At 45.8% G+C, this 23,881-nt stretch overlaps 1 long non-coding RNA gene across 1 annotated transcript; it reads right to left on the reverse strand.

Annotated features, from left to right (window-relative positions):
• Positions 1 to 5,154: 5,154 nt before the first annotated feature.
• On the reverse strand, positions 5,155 to 21,915 carry LOC115077951. The gene is made up of 2 exons (XR_003853010.1): positions 21,716 to 21,915; positions 5,155 to 8,733 (listed from the first exon to the last, which is right to left on the reverse strand). It is a non-coding gene; the product is annotated as an uncharacterized LOC115077951 (long non-coding RNA).
• Positions 21,916 to 23,881: the final 1,966 nt, after the last annotated feature.

Genomic DNA, 23,881 nt, shown 5'->3' on the forward strand with positions numbered 1-23,881 from the left:
GTATTCCACACATTAAGAAAGTTGGAAGGAAGGCAAAGCGATTACCATCATGGTTAAAAGGTGAGGTGAAAGAGGCTATTTTAGCCAAAAAAAATCCTTCAAAAATTGGAAGAAGGATCCATCTGAAGAAAATAGGATAAAACATAAGCATTGTCAAGTTAAGTGTAAAACATTGATTAGACAGGGGAAGAGAGAATTTGAAATGAAGTTGGACATAGAGGCAAAAACTCATAATAAAAACTTTTAAAAATATATCTGAAGCAAGAAACCTGTGAGGGACCGAGGGGTTAAAGGGGCTCTTAGAGAAGATAAGGCCATTGCAGAAAGATTAAATGAATTCTTTGCTTCCATGTTTACTAATGAGGTTGTTGGGGGAGATACCAGTTCTGGAGATAGTTTTCAGGGGTGCTGAGTCAGACGAACGAAATAAAATCACTGTGAACCTGGAAGATGCAGTAGGCCAGATTGACAAATTAAGAGTAGCAAATCACCTGGACCAGATGGTATGCATTCTAGGGTATTGAAGGAACTAAAAAATGAAATTTCTGATCTACTAGTTAAAATTTGTAACCTATCATTAAAATCATCCATTATACCTGAAGGCTGGAGGATGGCTAATGTAAACCCAATATTTTAAAAAGGCTCCAGGGGCGATACGGGTAACTATAGACCAGTGAGCCTGACTTCAGTGCCAGGAAAAATAGTAGAAACTATTCTCAAGATCAAAATCGTAGAGCATATAGAAAGACATGGTTTAATGGAACACAGTCAACATGGATTTACCCAAGGGAAGTCTTGCCTAACAAATCTGCTTCATTTTCTTGAAGGGGTTAATAAACATGTGGATAAAGGTGAACAGTAGATGTAGTGTATTTGGATTTTCAGAAGGTGTTTGACAAAGTCCCTCATGAGAGGCTTCTAAGAAAACTAAAAAGTCATGGGATAGGAGGTGATGTCCTTTCATGGATTACAAACTGGTTAAAAGACAGGAAACAGAAAGTAGGATTAAATGGTCAATTTTCTCAGTGGAAAAGGGTAAACAGTGGAGTGCCTCAGGGATCTGTACTTGGACCGGTGCTTTTCAATATATATATAAATTATCTGGAAAGGAATACGATGAGTGAGGTTATCAAATTTGCGGATGATACAAAATTATCCAGAGTAGTTAAATCACAAGCAGATTGTGATACATTACAGGAGGAAGATTGGGCATCCAAATGGCAGATGAAATTTAATGTGGACAAGTGCAAGGTGTTGCATATAGGGAAAAATAACCCTTGCTGTAGTTACACGATGTTAGGTTCCATATTAGGAGCAACCACCCATGAAAAAGATCTAGGCATCATAGTAGATAATACTTTAAAATCGTAGGCTCAGTGTGCTGCAGCAGTCAAAAAAGCAAACAGAATGTTTGGAATTATTAGGAAGGGAATGGTTAATAAAACGGAAAATGTCATAATGCCTCTCTATTGCTCCATGATGAGACCGCACTTGAAAACTGTGTACAATTCTGGTCGCTGCATCTCAAAAAAGATATAGTTGCGATGGAGAAGGTACAGAGAAGGGCAACCAAAATGATAAAGGGGATGGAACAGCTCCCTTATGAGGAAAGGCTGAGGTTAGGGCAGTTCAGCTTGGAGAAGAGACAGCTGAGGGGGGATATGATAGAGGTCTTTAAGATCATGAGAGGTCTTGAAAGAGTAGATGTGAATTGGTTATTTACACTTTCGAATAATAGAAGGACTAGGGGGCATTCCATGAAGTTAGCAAGTAGCACATTTAAAATTAATCAGAGAAAATTCTTTTTCACTCAACGCACAATAAAACTCTGGAATTTGTTGCCAGAAGATGTGGTTAGTGCAGTTAGTGTAGCTGGGTTCAAAAAAGGTTTGGATAGGTTGTTGGAGGAGAAGGCCATTAACAGCTATTAATCAAGTTTACTTAGGGAATAGCCACTGCTATTAATTGCATCAGTAGCATGGGATCTTCTTAATGTTTGGGTAATTGCCAGGTTTTTGTGGCCTGATTTGGCCTCTGTTGGAAACAGGATGCTGGGCTTGATGGACCCTTGGTCTGACCCAGCTTGGCAATTTCTTATGTTCTTATTGCAGTAATATATGCCCTTGAATTGTCAATAGGTTTTACTTGTGAATGTGCACTTAATGTGGGTAAATGGGCTTTTGAAAATTGCTAAGATAGTATTTTACATTTACATTTTTCTTAGAAAATTACCTCCTTAGAAAATCAGGATATAAGTTAGGTGTTTCCAATTTTTAAAAGTTTACACATTATTGCCTTGTTTTTGGATCTGGCAAGTTACAAAATCAATTGGTCCAAATCAGAAGCCCCTTCCCTTAATATTCATTGTACAAAGGCCTCTATAGATCCGTACTAGAAAAGTGAATTAAGAAAGTGGACCACAAACATTTTGTAATTCCTCAGAAAAAAGAAACCTCCGCATATCGTGCTCTGAAACATGACGGGGCTGATGCAATACAGCGTGCTCAGCTGAGCACACTGTATAATCCACAGTTGGACACGGGTTGATAGGCGCTAACTAATCCCCTTATGCAATAAGGGGAATAGCGCCTCTACAACGCTCGTCCAACGCGGAGTGAATCTAATAGCGCTCATCACATGCAAATGCATGTGAATGAGACTGTTAGCTATTCACTCCCAATGCAAAAAAAAAAAGCATGCCTAGGTTGCACATTTAGCAATCAGAAATTAACGCCTTCCTGTATCTATGAGTAAATCCACCAGATTTACTCCCCATAGGATCAAGGAGTGAGCATACAAAAGGGTCACCAACCCCCAGCTCATCCACCTCAACTAGACAGGGAAGGACCCACTAGGATCCAAAAACCACCTGGGAGGAAGGCTCACAAAACCAAAATAAACTCATGACTGCAGAACTGTTGTAGAATGTACTTACTGGTGGCTGCCAGGTGCTGTGCCTCATTACTCACAGGGCAATGATGACACCAATAAAAATCTTCACATTAATTCTCAGGAATATGTTGGTTTTGTCACAAAGAGATAGGGACATTCTCATCGTGCAAGGGCATTTTGAATGGGGGCATGGGGTGGATTAAGAATACACTGAATATCCAATGTGAGTTTTCATTTGAAATTATTACTTGAACGTCGATAGCAATTACAGAAGATGTTTTTACTTGTACTAAGCATTGATAGATATTTTTACTATTTTTGAGATTAAAATGCATCCTTATCAATTGGAAGGATAGTTTTCTCCTAGAGATACATACTTGCTGGAATATGGTATGTTTGATGTACAAATGCAAAACTGTTGCAGCTGAAACATATAATAGAAAACTTCAGTAAGGTTTTATGTATCCTTGGTGCTCTAATTGCAACCTTCTTTTGTTGTATCATTAGATAAATTATGTTGAACAATAGTCGTGTCTTCTAAGATGAGTTAATTTTATGTTCACTTAAGGGAAACAGCATATAAAAAAAATTCTTGTGAATTCAGTAAAAATATATGAGCACAGTGTTATGATCTGCATGTATGTCCCAAACAGAATTTAGGTGCTGGAAATAAGCTGAATCTGATTGATGTGACCTTTTCCAGTCTGTTTCCCTTTCGTACAGGACATATCACTGACAGACTGAACTGGGTCACCACTTTGTAATGGCAAAGTGCTTCTCAGGGATCAGAAAACTGTGTACTTTCAGACTAGGATGGCTAGTACCATGGGAACAAGTGTCCCAGATTTGCCCACCAAAAATCTGGTCACTTTAATATTGCATTGGTTAAGTGCAGAAGAAAATTAAGCAAATGGAGATTCAGGAAGGCCAGCGAAATCAGCTTCTGCTAACTCGAGAATGAGATTGGTGCTTTGTAATGGTACCTTTTATTAAGAAACTGAATTTTCATTTGGCTCATTTCAGAAACTAGCCTTGAATACAACACGTGTTTCTGAAGTTTTGCTAAGTATAATGATAATAATCCAGACTCATGTGTCCTGTAATCATCCATCCTGGACGTTAATGAATTCCTTCTTTCCTTGCCTCTTTCATCTTGCCTTTCTGCCACTGCTGCCTGCATGAATTCTCGTTATCTGATGCTAAATCCCATCAAAACTGAGCTCCTGCACATCCTATCTAACCCCTCTGGCTCTGTTGCTTCCCCTGCTGCCCCCTCTGAAGTCATCACCCTTAGTAAATACCCCTCCGATTTTATCAAAAGCCCTTGACTTGTCCCTATGTACACCTCTGTTTCTCTATGAGCTTCTAGTTAACAGAATATCATGAAACCTTGTTCTTCCTTGCCTTTCATCTCCTGCTGCATTCTGCCTCAAGTGCATCTAGACTGGTTTATTGTAATGCCCTGCAGGTTGGTCTTTCTTGTTTTCTCTCAAACCCCTCCATGTCCGACCATGCTCTGAATCTCACCTTGTGTGTCAAGTCCTCCTCCTCCTCTGCCATGCCAGATCCCCCTTTCTGTAGGGCTCTCCTTGACTTCCGGTTCACTATAGCTGCAAGTTTAACATTCTTCTCCTCAAATTCAGGAGCAGCGGTCTCCCATGACAGGAGGAGAAAGAGGAGACAGGCAGTGCGGGGCTGTCCTTGTCCCTTTGATCTGCTGGTTAGAGTGGGGGAAGGAGAATGCTGCAGCCATCATCCGTCATGGGATGAAGTTTACCTGTGCTATGCAGCTTCACAGCACATCTGGTCCAGGAGGAGGAGGGGGGAAAACATTGAGGTCCATATTCAGAAACAGTCCGGATAGCAAAGTTAGCCGGATAAACTTAATCCGGCTAACTTTGGAGGTAAATTCAATAGTGCAGCCGGCTTACTCCTCCCAGTACGCTAAATTCTTGTTACCCCAACTTATTAGCTGGCCCAAATATTCATTCAGCTGGCCAACGTCTGAGGTAGCTGGCTAAATGCTTTTGAATATGGACCTCATTAAGGAGGTTAATCGGGTCACTATGCTGTGATCTGTACTCTTGGGGGCTCTATGTGCAGAAGCAGCCTGAACCACCTGGTGCCTTAACCTTGGTCTCATTGCCTGGGATGGTAGAAAATGCAGGGGAGGGATGTGCATTCGTTTGAACTGAATGGGTAAGTTAAAAAAAAGGCATTTTTGTTTTATTGTATTTAAAATGAAACAAATGGACAGTGCCCTTGAAAATAACAAAACATCTTTATTTGCATTCATTATCATTCAAGTCTACAGGGCAAGCAAAATCGCAGATTTTCTTTTTTTACTCAAGGCAAGCCACTGAAGCCTGACAGACCAGAGCTGGGGCTAGAAGGAACAAGGAAGGAGCAGGATCATTTGAGGTCAAGCAAATTTGTGCTGGGCTCTCCTTTGCTGGGGTGGATAAGCTCCCCCTGCTGCCAAGTACTGAAGCTAGGGCCTGTGTCAGGATAGCCCTGGGGGCAGGGGAAGATAAAAATGGAAGAGGAAGTGGTAGCTGACAGGGTGCTGCTCATGCTGATGATACTTTGTGGGGTGCCCACTCTTTTCCCCACTCCTCCGCCTCTGGTGCTTCCATTCTCACCTCCTTTCAGTGAATAAGACTGTTGGACTGTAAGGCAATACTACTTTTCACCTCTGGGTCACACAGGATGTCCATGGACAGCAAGTGCCAGTCTCTGCTCCTGCCTCTAACTTCTCCAGGATATCGACTGTAGGGATCACCTTGCTGAGGGTGGCTATTGTAGAACTCAAATCCCCCCTACTGCCAGCCACACCACGCTTACAGTCCCATATGTTTTTCGGTTTTCCTGGGGTAAAGGAAGGGAATTCCCACCCACTAACACTTTCTTCCCCAGCTGGAGGCGCCAGGCGCCCAAGGACTGATGGGAGCTTGACTTAGGGGAGGGGGGGGGAGGGCTCCTGTTAGACAGGTCTTGGACCCAGGAACGGCCCCCGCAAGATGACAGGGCATGGGGGGGTACACAAGTAGCTGTATTAAATGCTCAATCGTAATTTTCCCACCAGCGTGCAGCAGCCGAGTGTTGTAGGCGGGCGTCTCTCCTGGCTATTCCGTGGAGCCGCCGGAAATACTCCCAGGCAAAACCAAAGGAAACAGAGAAAAACAGCCCTCGCCAGGCATTACGTTTTAGAAAAGAAATGCTTCCTTTACTCCAAGCTTATAAAGAGTGTCAACTTCTGTATAGTGTTTAAAAAACAAACAAACAAACAAAAACACCCAGGTGAACGGAAAGCAAATTCTAACACCTACCTGGGTCTAACCTGCTCACCAGATTTCCTTCGGTGTGTCTAGGGGAAGGTAGCTCTCTCTCTATCTCTCTCTCTCACGCTCACTCTCTCTCTCTCTCACGCTCTCTCTTTTGCTCTATGTTTGCTGTTTCTGCTTCCCCCATCCCCCAAGCCTCTCTGACTTCCCTCTGGGCTGTTTTTAAGAGGAGCTTCCTTAATTGAAATCGCTTCTAATTAGGTGGTTTGGAGTCCCACCCCACCTTTTGCCTAGGAGTTCCCTCAGGGAACCCTTATTAGGATCCTTGCTGTTCCAGGCCCGGATCCATTTAATTACCTGCTTTTTCCCTGAGGTTTTCAGTATTTCTACCAATTTTCAATTCCCCTTCAGGAAACAGAGATCCCCGCATGCTTTGACTGACATTTCTGCCGGGTTGTACTCTTTCACAGTGCACAGTAAACTTTCAGCATCCTTGTAAAAAAAAATGTGGCCACTATTGTTTTGTTTTGAGATCGCTCACTCTAAATATCATTATCTTAGTGACTAGCATGGTAAATAAAATATTCCCTTTCATGCTAAAAAATTTAGCTCCTCCATGCTAAAAAAAAATATATTTAGCATGAGTTTTAATGAATCGGTCCTTAGCCAGATATGATTGATTTAGTGGGTTAACTCTAATTTTACCTGTAGAAAAAGCACCTTAGCCTTTGGAAATGTACCCCTTAACCTCAAACACAATGTTAATGACTAAACTAAGCCAGCTGAATGTCACTACAAATGTCAGACACCCTGGCAATCATAGGCAGCAGCACCTGAATACTTGCAGGTAGGTGTAGTTTAAAGGTTGATATTTTGTTCTCATTTTATTTCCTAACTGCCTGAGAAAAATCAAGTGATTTACAAGGCAGATCACTCTGAATTCCAATCTACCAACAGCCTAAAAGCAGACCCTTGAAATGGCAGGGAGGAGGAAGGTTGAGTGGATGGAAGGAACCTATTTCTATCTAGCTGAGATGTCACAAAGATAACTAAAGAGGCTAAAAGATTCTGTAAAGAGACAAGAAATGCACACAGCAAGTACTGAACCAGGCCGGGCCGGTGCGTCCCAATAGGAGAACTAAGCAGTCGCCCAGGGTGTCAGCCAATAGAGGGTGGTAAAGAGCAGCCATATGGGGCCGTGAGCAGAGCCCATCCAACTCACTTGCACAGATAGAGGGAAAGACTGTAAACCAAAAAGACCATCTGTGGTGCTGAGGACCTCGTTAATTGTGCCATTTCTTCGCCTGATTCATCATCAGTAAACTATTCTATTTGGGCACTCCTCCAGAGTCTCCCATGTATTATTTGGCACTGACAGCACACACAGTAGTGAAAGAAAGCATTACCTCTCCGCGGGGAAAAAGAGTAAGAAGGCACCCCTGCCACTCCGGGCCCTGAGAGGGAATTACGTTTCCCTCCTCCAACAAAAGACTCAGGCTCTGTGAAGGAAGGCGACCGTAAGAGCTAGCTCGTGTGATCCAGCCCTAAGAGACTTCCAAATTCTATTATGGCCTCATGGGTGTGCAGCCTACACCCGGAGATGGGGTCACACTCTCATTCAAAAAAGATACATCAAACTTTGTTACCTTGTTCACACATCCCTTCCAGCCTTCTTCTAAGTCTGGATCTTTAATCTGAAAGATCTTGCAGCAAAGGTTTTACTCCACACTTCTTGTGGGTAAAACGTCTAATGGGTGAGAAAGCTCTCACACAAAAGAAGGGGGTGCAATTGTCCATAGGTGCTTTAAATCTACGGCAAGTTTCAAAGGGATCCATGGGTAGATTTTACCAGTTTTCAACATGCTTGCACTTTGAAACTTGCCGTAGATTTAAAGCACCTGTGGACAATTGCACCCCCTTCTTTTGCGTGAGAGCTTTCTCTATGGAAAATAATGTATGGTACAATTGAAAAGGCACACTGGGATCAGCCCGTTGGCTCAGTGGCAGTGCAGCAGTGCCATCCGTAAGGTCTCCATTTCTATTCCCGAGTTGGGTCTTCTGCTTCCTGGGTTGGCCAGGACTGGGGATGCTTTGAAGGCAGCGTTCAGAGCCCTCTCACCCCCCCCCCCCCACTCCGGGGGGAGGCAGAGTCATGGTAATTGCCAATGGTTGGATGGATTCAGGGCTCATGATTTCAGGGTTCTGGAAAGAGCATAAGGCCCGGCCCATGACTGTCACTATAATACTCAGACTAGCTATGCTGGGGATAAGGGACATATAAAATAGAGAAAAAATCCCCAGGTAGTTGTGAATGAAGGGTCATGGTACCAGATCCCAGCCCTGCTTCTGACTCAGTTGGAAGCAGTAAAGAGCAGGAGGAAGCTGCTGGGTCTTCCCATAGATTTAATCCTCAGGATGACATTTATATACTCTAATATCTCAAAACAGCAAGCTTAGACCATACTTCAGAGACTACTACTGCCAGGTTGCTGCCTGGTGGACAACAAAGGCATTAATTATTTTTCTCCAACTGATGCCTTCCATGGAGGGTCACCGCCTGAAAAAACAAAAATTATTATTCATCTCAATTGCCTGGGTAGGACTTGAAAGATCCCTGTAAGGTTCAATTGCATTACTTATGATTTTTTTTTCTTACTGGAGCAGCTGAAAACCGTTATAGATTCTAAGACGTCAAGCTTGCCATCTCCCCTTCAGAATGTGAGCACAGAAGAGACAATCTTGTATGATGCAGACATTTTCATGCTATTGCCATTTCTATTTTTATTTTAGTGTCTTATTGCACCCCGTTTATATTTCTCCTCCTCTTCTTTTGGTTTTGTGGGCTAATAATGTTAATGAGAGAACTTTTTTCCCCCCTTATTCATTATGGGGTAGATTTTGAGAGAAGCATGCGCGCATGCTCTAAAATTGTTGGGCCGCATGCACACATGCGCACCGGATTTTCTAATCCATGTGCGCATGTGCGTGCAGCGCGTGCAAGGGGGTTAGATTTTTGCTAGTTTCGCACGGCGACGCATCCCGCCCTTCCTCAGTTCCCTCCCAATCCACTCTAATTAAGGAGAGGACTGGGAGGGAACTTCCCTACCCTACCCTCCCTTCCCCTTCCCCTCTCCTCCCAAACCCCAAATTCCTACCTTTCTCCTTGTTTTTTTTTTAATTTCACAACTTACTTCAGGGCCTGACCTGAAGTAAGTTGCGTGCGCTGGCAGCCTGCCGGCGCGTGATCCCCCGACACAGTGGCAAATGGCCGCTGTACCCGCTGCCTCCAGCTCCACCTCTCCCCGCCCCCCGGACCATCCCTTTTGCGAGGCCCGGCTCTTGTGTGCATAACGGGGGGGTTACACGCGCAGCCCGGCCCCTTCTAAAATGCGCACAGTGCGTGCAAGGCCCAGCCGCGCGCGCGCGTAACTCCCGGATTTTACACGCAGGGGGTTTTAAAATCGACCCACATGTTTCTAATTTTAATTTGATTTCAATGTAATTCTCATTTTTGTTTATGAGCAGAGTTGATTGCTTGATATTGCATGATATATAATTAATAAATATAAAGATATAAAAAAAAAAATAATCCTGTGAAATGAAACCCAGAATTGGTTAAAGAGGGCAACAGTAGTAGAGGTTCCCTTTTGTACCATATATCCTGTGAAAGGAGTCAGATTAGCACAGCAAAAGCTGAAACCAGGAGACCTCACAGGAACAAGAGTTATGTTTTTTTCAGTTTTGCGTTATTTTCAAATTAAAAGAACGGAGGTAAATTTTCAAAATGATTCCGCATGCGAAATTGGAAGGCACTCGCGTAAATCGTATTCACAAGAGCCTGAACTGTGAGCAAACGTGCATTGTCGCATGTAACGGTGAAAGGAAATAAGGGAAGGGGGGAGGGGGGAGGGGGTGCAGGGAGTGTTTGGTTTTGGAAGTTTGTGCATGGGTTTGCTATTTGTCCGTACTCTTTTACCCCTGCTAATGAAGTAGCAGAAGTGAAATTGCCTTTGGCTTTTTGGGTGAGATGTCTGGGTTAAGAGGTGGTGGTCATGGTAGTGGGGTGGGGGATCAGGGCGAAGTGCTGGAAGGTGTGGGTGAACCAGTGGAGGTATTGGCGAACTGGTGATTGAAATTACATGCACGAGTAAGTATTTTCACATGCAGAGTATACGCATTCGTTATAAAATGCAGGCGAGGACTGGAAGGCTCATCTGCATACCATTCCCAGCAGCTCCTGGGAGAAGACTCCAGAAGAAACAGCAAGTGATGCAGCCTTTGAGCTCCACAGCCTCAGCTTCCAGAGGCCCCGCACCACTTGTAGCAGAAGAAGACTGGAAAGCTCATCTGCATACCATCCCCAGCAGCCTCTGGGAGTGTTATGGTTAATGGTGTTTGGGTGGATCCTTGGAAACTGTGGCAGCTGACCACACCCACAGGGGGAAGTCCCGTGAGGGACCACAGTGTCAGGCTAAACTCCGGACAGACAAACACAGATTTGAATCTTTTATTAAACAGTGTGAATGACCACAAGTGGTGGCAGTAGTGAGTAGTGGTTGTAGAGCCCGGCTGGGCAGGTCTCTCACAGAACGCTGGAACAGCGAATCCTCTGCTAGGCTGTGCTGTAGTGGAAAGAGACTGAGAGTTATGAACACACAATAAGATTAGCATTCAGAGTCCCAAATAGAGTAGGAGAGCTCCGAGACAGGGAGAGCAGGACCTCGAGGAGCGAGTACCTTTTCCCTTAGAGCAAAGAGACTCAGTAGTGTTGTACTCACTAGCAGTAGCAGAGATTCCACTAGACGAGAGGTCTGGCATCGGAGCAGAGAGCAGGCCCTCGAGGAGCGAGTACCTGATTTCGGCGAAGCAGTACTGTGGAGAAAGATGTTTTCTGTACTCACTGATGTTGACTGTAAGTTTGTTCTTCCAAGTAGGAGGGTAGAGGTAGCAGGCACAGACACAGGGAACATGGGCCCTTGAGGAGCGAGTACCAGTTTCCTGATAGCACCTGAAAGAAGCAGAGAGGCCCCCAAGAAGCGGGTACCCCGTTAGTGACCCCGAAGGGTAGTAAGAGTTCCAGGTAAAGCTGGAGTGGCAGAGTAGCTTAGGAACGGAGAGCGAATCCCATCCATAAGAATCCTGTTGCTAGCTCAATGAGCTAGCAAATACTGTAGGCAGATGTACCCTGGAGTCATGACGTCAGAACAGGGGGATGAACCTGAGGTTCGCGCCAATGTGAAGTTAAAGATGAGGGCGGCGTGCGCACACACACCCTAGAGGTACCTTAAAGGAGAATGGCGGGAGGCAGCACCAAAGCGGGTCCGGGGACGCCGAAGAGAACAGCAAGCAGACACCATGGCGGCCATCAGTCCAAGGTGAGCGGGAGGAGCCGCAAGTAGAGAGAGGTAGGCGGGGCGAAGCCGTCGAAGACTGACGGACGCAACAGGGAGAGGACTCCAGAGGTCACAGAGAATGATCCAGGCTTCGAACTCCACAGCCCCAGCTTCCAGAGGCCTCACACCCCTTGCAGCAGAAGAGGACTGGAAAGCTCGTCTGCATACCATCCCCAGCAGCCTCTGGGAGAGGACTCCAGAGGTCACAGGGAGTGATCCAGGCTTCGATCTCCACAGCCCCAGCTTCCAGAGGGCCCACATTCCTTGCAGCAGAAGAGGACTGAAAGGCTTATCTGCATATTGTTTCTAGCAGCCCCTGTAAGAAGATTCTGGAGGTCACAACAAGCATTCCAGGCTTCAAACTCTACAGCCCCAGCCAGTGGCGTAGCCACAGGTGGGCCTGGGTGGGCAGCTGCCCACCCAATTTAGACCCAGGCCCACCCAACTGGCACCGGAACTGCAAGGCTGTCATGGGATCCCATCCCCGTGACAGTGAAGAGGAGGACCCAGGCCTGGCGCGCCATCACGGCACACATGGAGAAGCAGTGCTGCGGCCGTATGGCCGACCAATCTTCCTGTTTGGGGGGGGGGGGGGGGGGGGTGAGCAGAAGCGCCGTGCACAGCTTCCACTTCCTCCCCCCAGAGCAGGAAGATCAGTTAGCCTCTCCTGCTGCCACCGGCCTCCTGCTCTCTTCGGGCCGTACAGCCGACCGATCTTCCTGTTTGGGGGGGGGGGGGGGGGGAAGAGAGCAGAAGAGCCATGCACAGCTTCTGCTCCCCCCCCCCCAAGCAGGAAGATCAGTTGGCCGAACGGCCCGAAGATAGTAGGAGGCCGGTGGCAGCAGGAGAGGCCAACTGATCTTCCTGCTCTGGGGGGAGGAAGCGGAAACTGTGCACAGGCTTGAATGTGTATGTGTATGTGTGGATGAGAATGGGAGCCTTGGTGTGTTTGTGGGTGAAAATCGGAGCCTGGGTGTGTATGGGAGTGAGAATGGAGTCTTGAATGTGTGTGGGTGAGAATGGAAGCTTGAATTTGTGGGTGAGAATGGAAGCTTGAATATGTGGGTGAGAATGGAAGCTTGAATTTGTGGGTGAGATTGGAAGCTTGAATTTGTGGGTGAGAATGGAAGCTTGAATATGTGGGTGAGATTGGAAGCTTGAATTTGTGGGTGAGAGTGGAAGCTTGAATAGGTGGGTGAGAATGGAAGCTTGAATTTGTGGGTGAGAATGGGACCTTAAATGTGTATATGTGTGGGTGAGAATGGGAGTCTGGGTTTGTGTGTTTGGGTGAGAATGGGTGCTTGAATGTGCATCTGTGTGTGCTTGAGAATATAAGCCTGGGGAGGGGTGAGAAAGTGAGAGCTTGTATGTATGTCTGCAGAGAATGTGAGCTTGGGGCAGGGGGGAGAACATATGAGAGTGAGAGCTTGAGTGTGTGAGGGAGACTGTGAGAGAAAGTGTCTGTGTGTGTGTGTGGAAGGGAAGAAGACAATAGTAGAAGAAAGACACTGAAAAGGAATTAGGAAATGAGCGACAAGGGAAAAAATGGGAAAAAGAGACCAGGACCAACTGATTAAAAAAATACAAAGATCAGACAACAAAGGTAAAAAAAAAAATATATATATATTTTGAGATGTTAGCAATTTAAATATGTCATCTTTAGGAATGTGCATTTCTTATATTTTTGAATTTTGCTCTTTCTTAAGTATTCCACCATTCAGACATTTTAGTTTCTCAGGCTTTGTATTTTGGCTTTATCTGCATGTTTCTGTTTCTAATTTATAGTCTCTTATTTCTATATTAGGTAAGGGTCATCTCTGTTTTGCCTGTGTGTGACAGAAATGCAGTATTTCTGCTAGCGTGTAGTTTCTCTGTAGTAGTAGTCCAGCTTGTTCTGTTATTCCCGTAGGTGATGTATTAATGTTCTAGGGCCTGGTGTAGTATTTCCATTGCTGCTGTTATTTGAATCCTGAGAGTCAGTGCTGTGACTGTATGGCAAGGTTCTATATGCCTCTTTCTTTGCAAGAGTTTGTGTTACTTCACAAAATAGCAGTGGAGGGTTATTTTTTGTTGAGATGCCACCAGAATTTGAATTTGTTTTTTCATGTTAGCTGTAATGTGAATTGCCCTAGCTCTGCGCTGCACCTGTTCTGATGATTAATTATATTTTATTGTATTTATGAAGATTTCTGGGTTTCTGCAAAGACGGTTCATGAAAGAATACATTAATTTTTGTTTTATTACACGATTGGATCTGATTGTTTTCTATACTTGAAATAATTGAAGTAAATTATTTTAAAGTTTCATACATGACACATAATGGCTGTTGCAAATTACTTAAGCCATTCTAGGGTGCAGTATATGGCATTATTTATCAATAAGAATATAACTAGTAGGTCTCAGACCTGCATGCCTTCAACCCACCCATGTTAACCTTGTGCCCACCCAAAAAATCAATTCTGGCTACGCCACTGGCCCCAGCTTCCAGTGGCCCCGCACCCCTTGTCACAGAAGAGGACCAGAAGACTCATCTGCATTCCATTCTCAGCCCTTGGGAGAGGACTCCAGAAGCTCCCTTGAGCGATCCAGGCTTAGAACCCCACAGACCCAGCTTCCAGAGTCCTTGCATCCTTTGCAGTAGAAGAGGACTGGAAAGCTAATCTGCACCTCAAACATTCTTTCTATACCTTACCTATTTACTAGACCTTATCTATTTGGTTTTATATGTTTTGATTTTATATGATAATTGTGTTTGGTAGGATTAAGTTGGACCATTAGATGATCAAAGGGGTAAAAGGGGAACTTAGGGATGACAAAGCCACAGCAAAGAGACTAAATGGATTCTTTGCTTTGGTATTCACTGAGGAAGATGTCAGAGAGATACCCGTGCTGGAAATGATACTCAAAGGTGATGAGTCAGAGGACATGAAACAAATCCCAGTGAACCTCGAAGATGTACTAGGGCAACTTGACAAACTAAAGAGCAGCAAACCACCTGGACCAGATGATAAACATCCCAGCGTGCTAAAACATGTGAGAACTGAAATTGTTGACCTGCTATTTGAAATTTGTAAACTATCATTAACATCATTTATGATACCTGAAGGCTGGAGGCTTGCCAATGTAACGCCAATTTTTAAAAAGGGATCAAGGGATGATGCAAGAAGCTACAGACCAATGAGTCTGACATCTGGCCAGACAAATTGGTAGAAACTATTATAAAGAACAACATTTCTGAAATATAGATAAGCATAGTTGAATGGGACAAAGCCAACATGGATTTAGCCAAGGGAAGTCTTGCCTGACAAATTTGCTACATTGTTTTGAAGATATAAATAAACATATGGATAAAGGTGAGCCAGTTAATATAGTATATCTGGACTTCCAGAAAGCATTTGACAAAGACCCTCATGAGAGACTTCTTAGAAAATTAAAAAGCCATGGGATGGGGGCAGTGTCCTTTTGTGGACTGCCAACTGGTTAAAAGAATGAAAATTAATAGAGTAGGAATAAATTGTAAATTTTCCCAATGGAAAAAAGTAAATAGTGGAGTGCCCCAGGGATCTGTTCTGGGACCACTGCTTTTTAATATATATAACCTGGAAATGGGAACAAGTGAGGTGATCAAATTTGCCAATGACACAAAATTATTCGAAGTTATTAAATCGCAGAAGAGAAATTGCAAGAGGACACTGCAAATCTGGGAGACTGGGCATGCAAATGGCAAATGAAATTTAATGTGGACAAGTGCAAAGTGATGCACATAGGGAAGAGTAATCCAAATTATAGCTACATAATGCAAGGCTCTACATTAGGAGTCACCAGTCAGGAAAAGGTTCTAGGTAACATCGTTGAAAATTAGTTGAAATCTTCTGTTCAGTATGAAGCAGCAGCCAAGAAATCAAATAGAATGCTAGGGATTATTAGGAAAGGAATGGAGAATAAAACAGAGAATATCATAATGCCCCTAACAAGGGGAGTCAGACCCTTGGGTACCCAGTTCTCAGACAACAGAAAAGAAAGGCAAGGCAGGATGGAAGGGTGTGCAAATATTCTCTTTCCATGGTCCTGCCTGGGTCTTGGCCTTTTGGCTGAGAGGTGACCCATCCAGGCTAGGTAACAGTGAATGACTGTCATGAGCTTAGCGTGTTAAAATCACTGAAAGCTGAAACTGAGGAGGCCCTGAATCACTGTAATACTAAACAAGCCATGAGCCTAGTGGAACTGTAAACCCAAGCCAGGAAAAACCCTCCTACCAAGGGAGAAGAACCGAAGGACGGCAGCAGATCTGGAGGTGGAGTGGTCCCCCATGAGGGTGTGGATCCCAGAGGCATATCGAGCGGTCCCCCAGTACGAAAGGGGACCCCAGCAGCAGATCGGGAGGTGAGCCTGGGTCCCTCTTGAGCAAAGGTACCCCAGTGACAGATCGAGCGGTCCACCAGGTAGAAGGGGACCCCAGAGGCAGGTCCAGAGGTGCAGTTGGGTTTCCCAGGAGGGCATAGACCCCAGCGATAAGTAGGTGGAGTCAGGTCCCCAGGAGGGCGTGGACCCCAGTGCTGCACGGATCTTTCAGCGGAGCAGAAGCGGCACCAAGGAGAAGGCAATAGTTTAGATACAACGGACCCCCCAGGCCAACACTGCCCAACACAACAGCCCAGTTGCATCTTTTCACATGGGTGAGACTTGGGAAAAAAAAGGGGGGGGGGGGGGATAATAATAACACTTGATTAAGAGGGAAGTGAAGAGGTCCCTTCTATTCTATATGGTGGTATACTGTGGGGGCCAACAACCCCAAATTGCCAAATATTAAATGTTCTTACTATCTTGTAGAAATATATGTAGTTGTATGGCCTGAGACTACTAACCACAAATAGATAAGTGTGCTTTTTTGACATCCTATTAGCAATGTACATAGTCATGTAGAAATATATGTACTTATATAGTCTATATTTGTACATACTGCCAGCTAGAGATGTGAATCGTTTTCCATATCGTCTTAACGATAGAAATCGTGTGGCAGGGCAAGAAAATCGTGTTAGGCACGATTTTTTAGTTAAAAAATCGTTAAAAATCGTTTTTTCCGATTAGTGCGCACTAACTCGAGTTAGTGCGCACTAACGGGAGTTAGTGCGCACTAACTGAAAATGATACAATTTGACACTTTTCAGGTCAGTTAAGGAATGAATATGTATTCCTATTGGCTGCCCTCTTATTTATTCATGTTACCAAGCTTCCCACTGACAGTATATGGGGGATGGGAAATGGAAACAGTTGGTAGCTTGACAAAACAAGTAATGTGATCAGTCAATGTGACTAGAACTTGTGCCCTAACCCTGATACCAGGGGTATTGTGATCTTCCTGCACACAGTGCCCTATCCCTATTAATACCAGGAGTGTTGTGATCTTCCTGCACACAGTGCCCTAAATCTGGCACCAGGGGTGTTGTGATCTTCCTGCACACAGTGCCCTATCCCTATTAATACCAGGAGTGTTGTGATCTTCCTGCACACAGTGCCCTATCCCTATTAATACCAGGAGTGTTGTGATCTTCCTGCACACAGTGCCCTAACCCTGGCACCAGGGGTGTTGTGATCTTCCTGCACACAGTGCCCTATCCCTATTAATACCAGGAGTGTTGTGATCTTCCTGCACACAGTGCCCTAACCCTGGCACCAGGGGTGTTGTGATCTTCCTGCACACAGTGCCCTATCCCTATTAATACCAGGAGTGTTGTGATCTTCCTGCACACAGTGCCCTAACCCTGGCACCAGGGGTGTTGTGATCTTCCTGCACACAGTGCCCTATCCCTATTAATACCAGGAGTGTTGTGATCTTCCTGCACACAGTGCCCTAACCCTGGCACCAGGGTTGTTGTGATCTTCCTGCACACAGTGCCCTATCCCTATTAATACCAGGAGTGTTGTGATCTTCCTGCACACAGTGCCCTAACCCTGGCACCAGGGGTGTTGTGATCTTCCTGCACACAGTGCCCTATCCCTATTAATACCAGGAGTGTTGTGATCTTCCTGCACACAGTGCCCTAACCCTGGCACCAGGGGTGTTGTGATTTTCCTGCACACAGTGCCCTATCCCTATTAATACCAGGAGTGTTGTGATCTTCCTGCACACAGTGCCCTAACCCTGACACCAGGGGTGTTGTGATCTTCCTGCACACAGTGCCCTATCCCTGGCACCAGGGGTGTTGTGATCTTCATGTACACAGTGCCCTATCCCTATTAATACCAGGAGTGTTGTGATCTTCCTGCACACAGTGCCCTATTCCTGATACCGGGGGTGTTGGGATCTTCTTGCACACAAACCGGTATCAGGGATAGGGCACTGCGTGCAGGAAGATCACAACACTCCTGGTATCAGGAATAGGGCACTGTGTGCAGGAAGATCACAACACCCCTGGTATTAGGGATAGGGCACTGCGTGCAGGAAGATCACAACACTCCTGGTATTAATAGGGATAGGGCACTGCATGCAGGAAGATCACAACACCCCTGGTATCAGGGATAGGGCACTGTGTGCAGGAAGATCACAATACCCCGGAGGAGTGAGGGTCAGGCAGCTCCCCCCTGTCTGTGAAGCCAGCCTCTCACTAGTAATGCAGGGAGGGAGCTGTCTCAGACTTCACCATCCTCCCCCCCCCCCCTCACCCACACACCATTCACTAGCTGGGACATGGGGGAAGTCAGGAGTGAGGGTCAGGCAGCTCCCCCCTGTCTGTGAAGCCAGCCTCTCACTAGTAATGCAGGGAGGGAGCTGTCTCAGACTTCACCATCCTCCCCCCCCCTCACCCACACACCATTCACTAGCTGGGACATGGGGGAAGTCAGGAGTGAGGGTCAGGCAGCTCCCCCCTGTCTGTGAAGCCAGCCTCTCACTAGTAATGCAGGGAGGGAGCTGTCTCAGACTTCACCATCCTCCCCCCCCCCCCTCACCCACACACCATTCACTAGCTGGGACATGGGGGAAGTCAGGAGTGAGGGTCAGGCAGCTCCCCCCTGTCTGTGAAGCCAGCCTCTCACTAGTAATGCAGGGAGGGAGCTGTCACAGCCTTCACCATCCTCCCCCCCCCCTCACCCACACACCATTCACTAGCTGGGACATGGGGGAAGTCAGGAGTGAGGGTCAGGCAGCTCCCCCCTGTCTGTGAAGCCAGCCTCTCACTAGTAATGCAGGGAGGGAGCTGTCTCAGCCTTCACCATCCTCCCCCCCCCCCCCTCACCCACACACCATTCACTAGCTGGGACATGGGGGAAGTCAGGAGTGAGGGTCAGGCAGCTCCCCCCTGTCTGTGAAGCCAGCCTCTCACTAGTAATGCAGGGAGGGAGCTGTCTCAGACTTCACCATCCTCCCCCCCCCCCTCACCCACACACCATTCACTAGCTGGGACATGGGGGAAGTCAGGAGTGAGGGTCAGGCAGCTCCCCCCTGTCTGTGAAGCCAGCCTCTCACTAGTAATGCAGGGAGGGAGCTGTCTCAGACTTCACCATCCTCCCCCCCCCCCCCTCACTCACACACCTTTCACTAGCTGGGACATGGGGGAAGTCAGGAGTGAGGGTCAGGCAGCTCCCCCCTGTCTGTGAAGCCAGCCTCTCACTAGTAATGCAGGGAGGGAGCTGTCTCAGCCTTCACCATCCTCCCCCCCCCTCACCCACACACCATTCACTAGCTGGGACATGGGGGAAGTCAGGAGGGAGGGTCAGGCAGCTCCCCCCTGTCTGTGAAGCCAGCCTCTCACTAGTAATGCAGGGAGGGAGCTGTCTCAGACTTCACCATCCTCCCCCCCCCTCACCCACACACCATTCACTAGCTGGGACATGGGGGAAGTCAGGAGTGAGGGTCAGGCAGCTCCCCCCCTGTCTGTGAAGCCAGCCTCTCACTAGTAATGCAGGGAGGGAGCTGTCTCAGACTTCACCATCCTCCCCCCCCCCTCACCCACACACCATTCACTAGCTGGGACATGGGGGAAGTCAGGAGTGAGGGTCAGGCAGCTCCCCCCTGTCTGTGAAGCCAGCCTCTCACTAGTAATGCAGGGAGGGAGCTGTCTCAGACTGGTATCAGGGATAGGGCACTGAGTGCAGGAAGATCACAACACCCCTGGTATCAGGAATAGGGCACAGGTTCTAGTCATATTGACTGATCACATTACTTTTTTTGTCAACTACCAACAGTTTTCATTTCCCATCCCCCCAACCATCACCTCAGTTGGAACCTTGGTAACATCAATAGATAAAAGGGCAGCCAGCCAATAGGAATACATATTCATTCCTAACTGACCTTTACTGACCTGGATAGTGTCAATAATTTGTATCATTTTCTGTTAGTGTTCCTGAGTTTCCATTTCCATTTCCCATCCCCCCAACCATCACCTCAGTGGGAACCTGGTTAACATCAATAGATAAGAGGGCAGCCAGCCAATAGGAACACATATTCATTCCTAACTGACCTTTACTGACCTGGAAAGTGTCAATTTGTATCATTTTCAGTTAGTGCGCACTAACTCCCATTAGTGCGCACTAACACGATTTAACGATTTTTAACGATAAATCGTTAGAATTTCTATTGTATCGTGTTCTATAACGATTTAAGACGATATTAAAATTATCGGACGATAATTTTAATCGTTAAAAAACGATTCACATCCCTACTGCCAGCCTTGTTCACAATCCCATTTGTTTTCCTGGGGTGAAGGGAGGGAAATCCCACCCACTACCACCTTCTTCCCCAGGTGGAGGCACCAGATGCCAAGAACATGAGGACCAATGGAAACTGCCCTGGGGGGCTCCCGCCAGGTCAGTCCCAGACCCAGAAATGCCCCACAAGGTAAGCGGTCAAGGGGGTGTTACATGAACATGATAGAAGTTTACTGCACTACCATAACCTAGGGATGTGTGCCATTTGTTTCATTTAGTTTAGTGCATACCAATTTTTATCAGGTCACGCATGGATGCTCTCGAGATGTGCATGTAAAAACCCATCTAATGCACATTAAATTGGTTTTGCATGTACTTAAAAACGTTATGTGTGCTAAACTAAAACAAAAAATATATGAAAACCTCCCAACAATGAAACGAAACAAATGAAAAAATGTTTGGTTGCAGACGCCTACCATGGCCATGGTAATAATGAGTGCAGTAGCCAAAACTGCAACTGTCAGGCCGATGCAATTCAGTGTACTCAGCCGAGATTACTGTTTAACCCATAGTTGGACACAGGTTTTGGACGCACAACCACAGCCTCTTATTCTATAAGGGGATTAGCACGTCCAAAACATGCGTCCAACCCCCTGCGAAACTAATAGCGCTCATCACAAGCAAATGCATGTTGTCGAGGTTATTAGCAATTCTCCCCAGATCCAAAAAAAAAAATGTGCACCCGACCCGCACATTTTTACTCTCAGAAATTAACACCTGCCCAGAGCCGACATGGTGATATTTAATTTGGAGGAACAAAAAGGACAAGAATGTATAAAAAAAAACAATTAAAAAAAATTGTGCTGGCGGTCAGGTTAGGAAAAGGAACACTGAATTAACAAGCGTCCATTTTCCTAACCTGTAGCTTGTAAAACCGAGCGTCCATTTTCCTAACCCGTTGACAGCCACCTCTCCTGGGTGCCCGCTGCCGAGAAGGCGGTAGGGGTGCACATTTGTCCCTAGTGCCTCCTTGGCAGCGCGACCCCTCATTTAAATAATTGATTACGCGCCCAGGTGAGGTGGCTGGGCACGCGTTAGGAAAGCGGGCGCTGAACACTGAGCACCCGCTTTCCGCACTGATTTATTGCCTCGGCCTGTGTGCGCACTCGCTATGGGCAGAAACCCCCCTCGTGCTGGCCAGCCAAAAATGAAACAGCCATGTTCCATGAGGGATTCCCTCTCCCCACCCCTCATTAAATAAGACACCCCCTTGAGAACCCTCTATCCTTCCCACAAACATCCTCCCCAACCCCCCCTCCCTGTGTATAATCAGGCTTTTCCCCAGTCCCTACCTGAATCGTCCCTCTTCCAACAGAAAGGTATCCCCCCCCCCCCAACAAGTAAGGATCCATCCTCACAAACGATGCAGAACTTCCCTAAGTGAAGCACCCTCCAAAAGCCTCCGCCCGCCAACTCACTCCTCTGGAAATAGGTACTTACCAGCCTGGGGTCTTCATGACATGGAGGATGCCGGAGTTCTCCTGCCAATACAAGATAGTACAAAAATCCAAAATCTGCAGGAAAGTACTGAACATACACAATATGAAAATCCTGAGTAAATATATATATAGTGGATTGATTATTCTATAATATTTCTCTGCGTGGCCTTATATACCGTGCCTTAGGGGAAACGGGCTACGGATGCTACAGGCTCAAATGAAGAGTTTTCAGCAGCGTGTTTATTTTTAATCATTGGCCACTTAGAGGTATTTTGTAAGTTGCTCCCATGGGCGGAGCTAACTGAATTGCTCTCGTATGCGGAGCTGAATGTGAAGTACACTTATCTTGCTAATGGAATGTTATGAACCTTCCAGTTCAGTTTTTGCTGGTAAAGTCCATACATACAGTCCATGCACCGTGAGGAAGACCGTCTGGGTGAAAGATCCGACACTGTCCGACACTCGGTGTTTTGGAGAAACCTCCTTCTTCAGGGAGTCGGATGTAGTATTTGTCGGTACAGGAACTATGAGTTTAAAACAAGAAAGTGTACAGAGTAATCCACATACAATTTGTAAAAAATGGTACCGATGTTGGGGAAACACTTACATTTGTGTGGTGCTCATATGTTGCTGTGACACTCGTTTCAAATTGTGCTGCAAAAAATGATATGCATGAAGAACCACAAAAAAATAAACATATCGGCATGGATGTATTATTACATACCTAGAGGGCTAAGATGCTTACTTGTGCACTGTCAAACGAACAGTCTACGGCCCCACTGAGAACAGTCTGTCAGCAACAGCACTGAATGCCGGGCTGCTGATATTTAAAGCGCAATCGCCCGCCAAAAGAGTATGTTAATTAATTGGGAAAATTCTTATAAGGTTATCTACGTCATCCGGCCACCATCTTGGGTGAGGCGCATAGGAGTTCAGGCTGGGGATAGTCCCATACATCAGTGTTAATTGATTGGGAAGATCCATATAAGGTATTCTATGTCATCTAGTCGCCATCTTAGGTAATATACATGGATGTTCAGACTAGGGATAGTCCAAATATGGGCACCTGCGTCAGCGGACGCCATCTTGATTTTAGAATCTCCAAGGGGTGCAAATGAGGAAAAATTCTCTGTGCGATCTTTGCTTATGCGTCTAGAGATATTATTTTAATTAAACAATCCACTATGTTATGATCTCTAGATGTGCCAAGCAAGAACATTCACGATGCTTAGTGCTGTCTTCGTTTGTATACTTTAAAGTCAGGCTTCATAGAACCCTATGAGGTTCTAAACGATATCGAGACCCTATGAGGTGATATCTGTTGGATTACATATGGCATCTATGTGGGAAAGAATTGCTGTGTGTGAAAACATTAGATTAAAGTGAACCATTCTACCTTTTCATTCAAACCAGTAGGTTCTACTGTCTGGAGGCGGTGAATCCATTGGTTTTCTTTATAATTGAGTATAGATGATCTATCACCACCCCTCCAGAATAGAGTCACTTGTTCCACAATGGTCCATTTGATTTGTTCAAATGTGTGCTGGTGTGTGATACAATGTTGAACAACTGGGGCTTTTAAATCTGCATTTTTAACCCTGCTTCTATGTTCCACTAGACGGACTCGGATTTTGCGCTTGGTATGGCCAATGTATATTTTAGAACGGGCATATGAGCGCATAGACTACAAATTTTGAATTGCAATCTACAGACTGTTTGCGGATGATTTTTGTCCGATTATTAGGTTCATGTCACTCTGCCCCGGTGATGGCTTGAGCACAAAAACTGTCGGACAGTGTTGGATCTTTCACCCAGCCAGTCTTCCTCACGGTGAATGGACTGTATGTATGGACTTTACCAGCAAAAACTGAACTGGAAGGTTCATAACATTCCATTAGCAAGATAAGTGTACTTCACATTCAGCTCCGCATACGAGAGCAATTCAGTTAGCTCCGCCCATGGGAGCAACTTACAAAATACCTCTAAGTGGCCAATGATTAAAAATAAACACGCTGCTGAAAGCCCTTCATTTGAGCATGTAGCATCCGTAGTCCGTTTCCCCTAAGGCACGGTATATGAGGCCACGCAGAGAAATATTATAGAATAATCAATCCACTATATGTATATACTCAGAAGTTCTCCTGCCTGCATCGCAGCGAATGGTGAA

Source organism: Rhinatrema bivittatum, chromosome 1, assembly GCF_901001135.1.
Source record: "Rhinatrema bivittatum chromosome 1, aRhiBiv1.1, whole genome shotgun sequence".
In the NCBI taxonomy this organism is placed as follows: Eukaryota; Metazoa; Chordata; class Amphibia; order Gymnophiona; family Rhinatrematidae; genus Rhinatrema; species Rhinatrema bivittatum.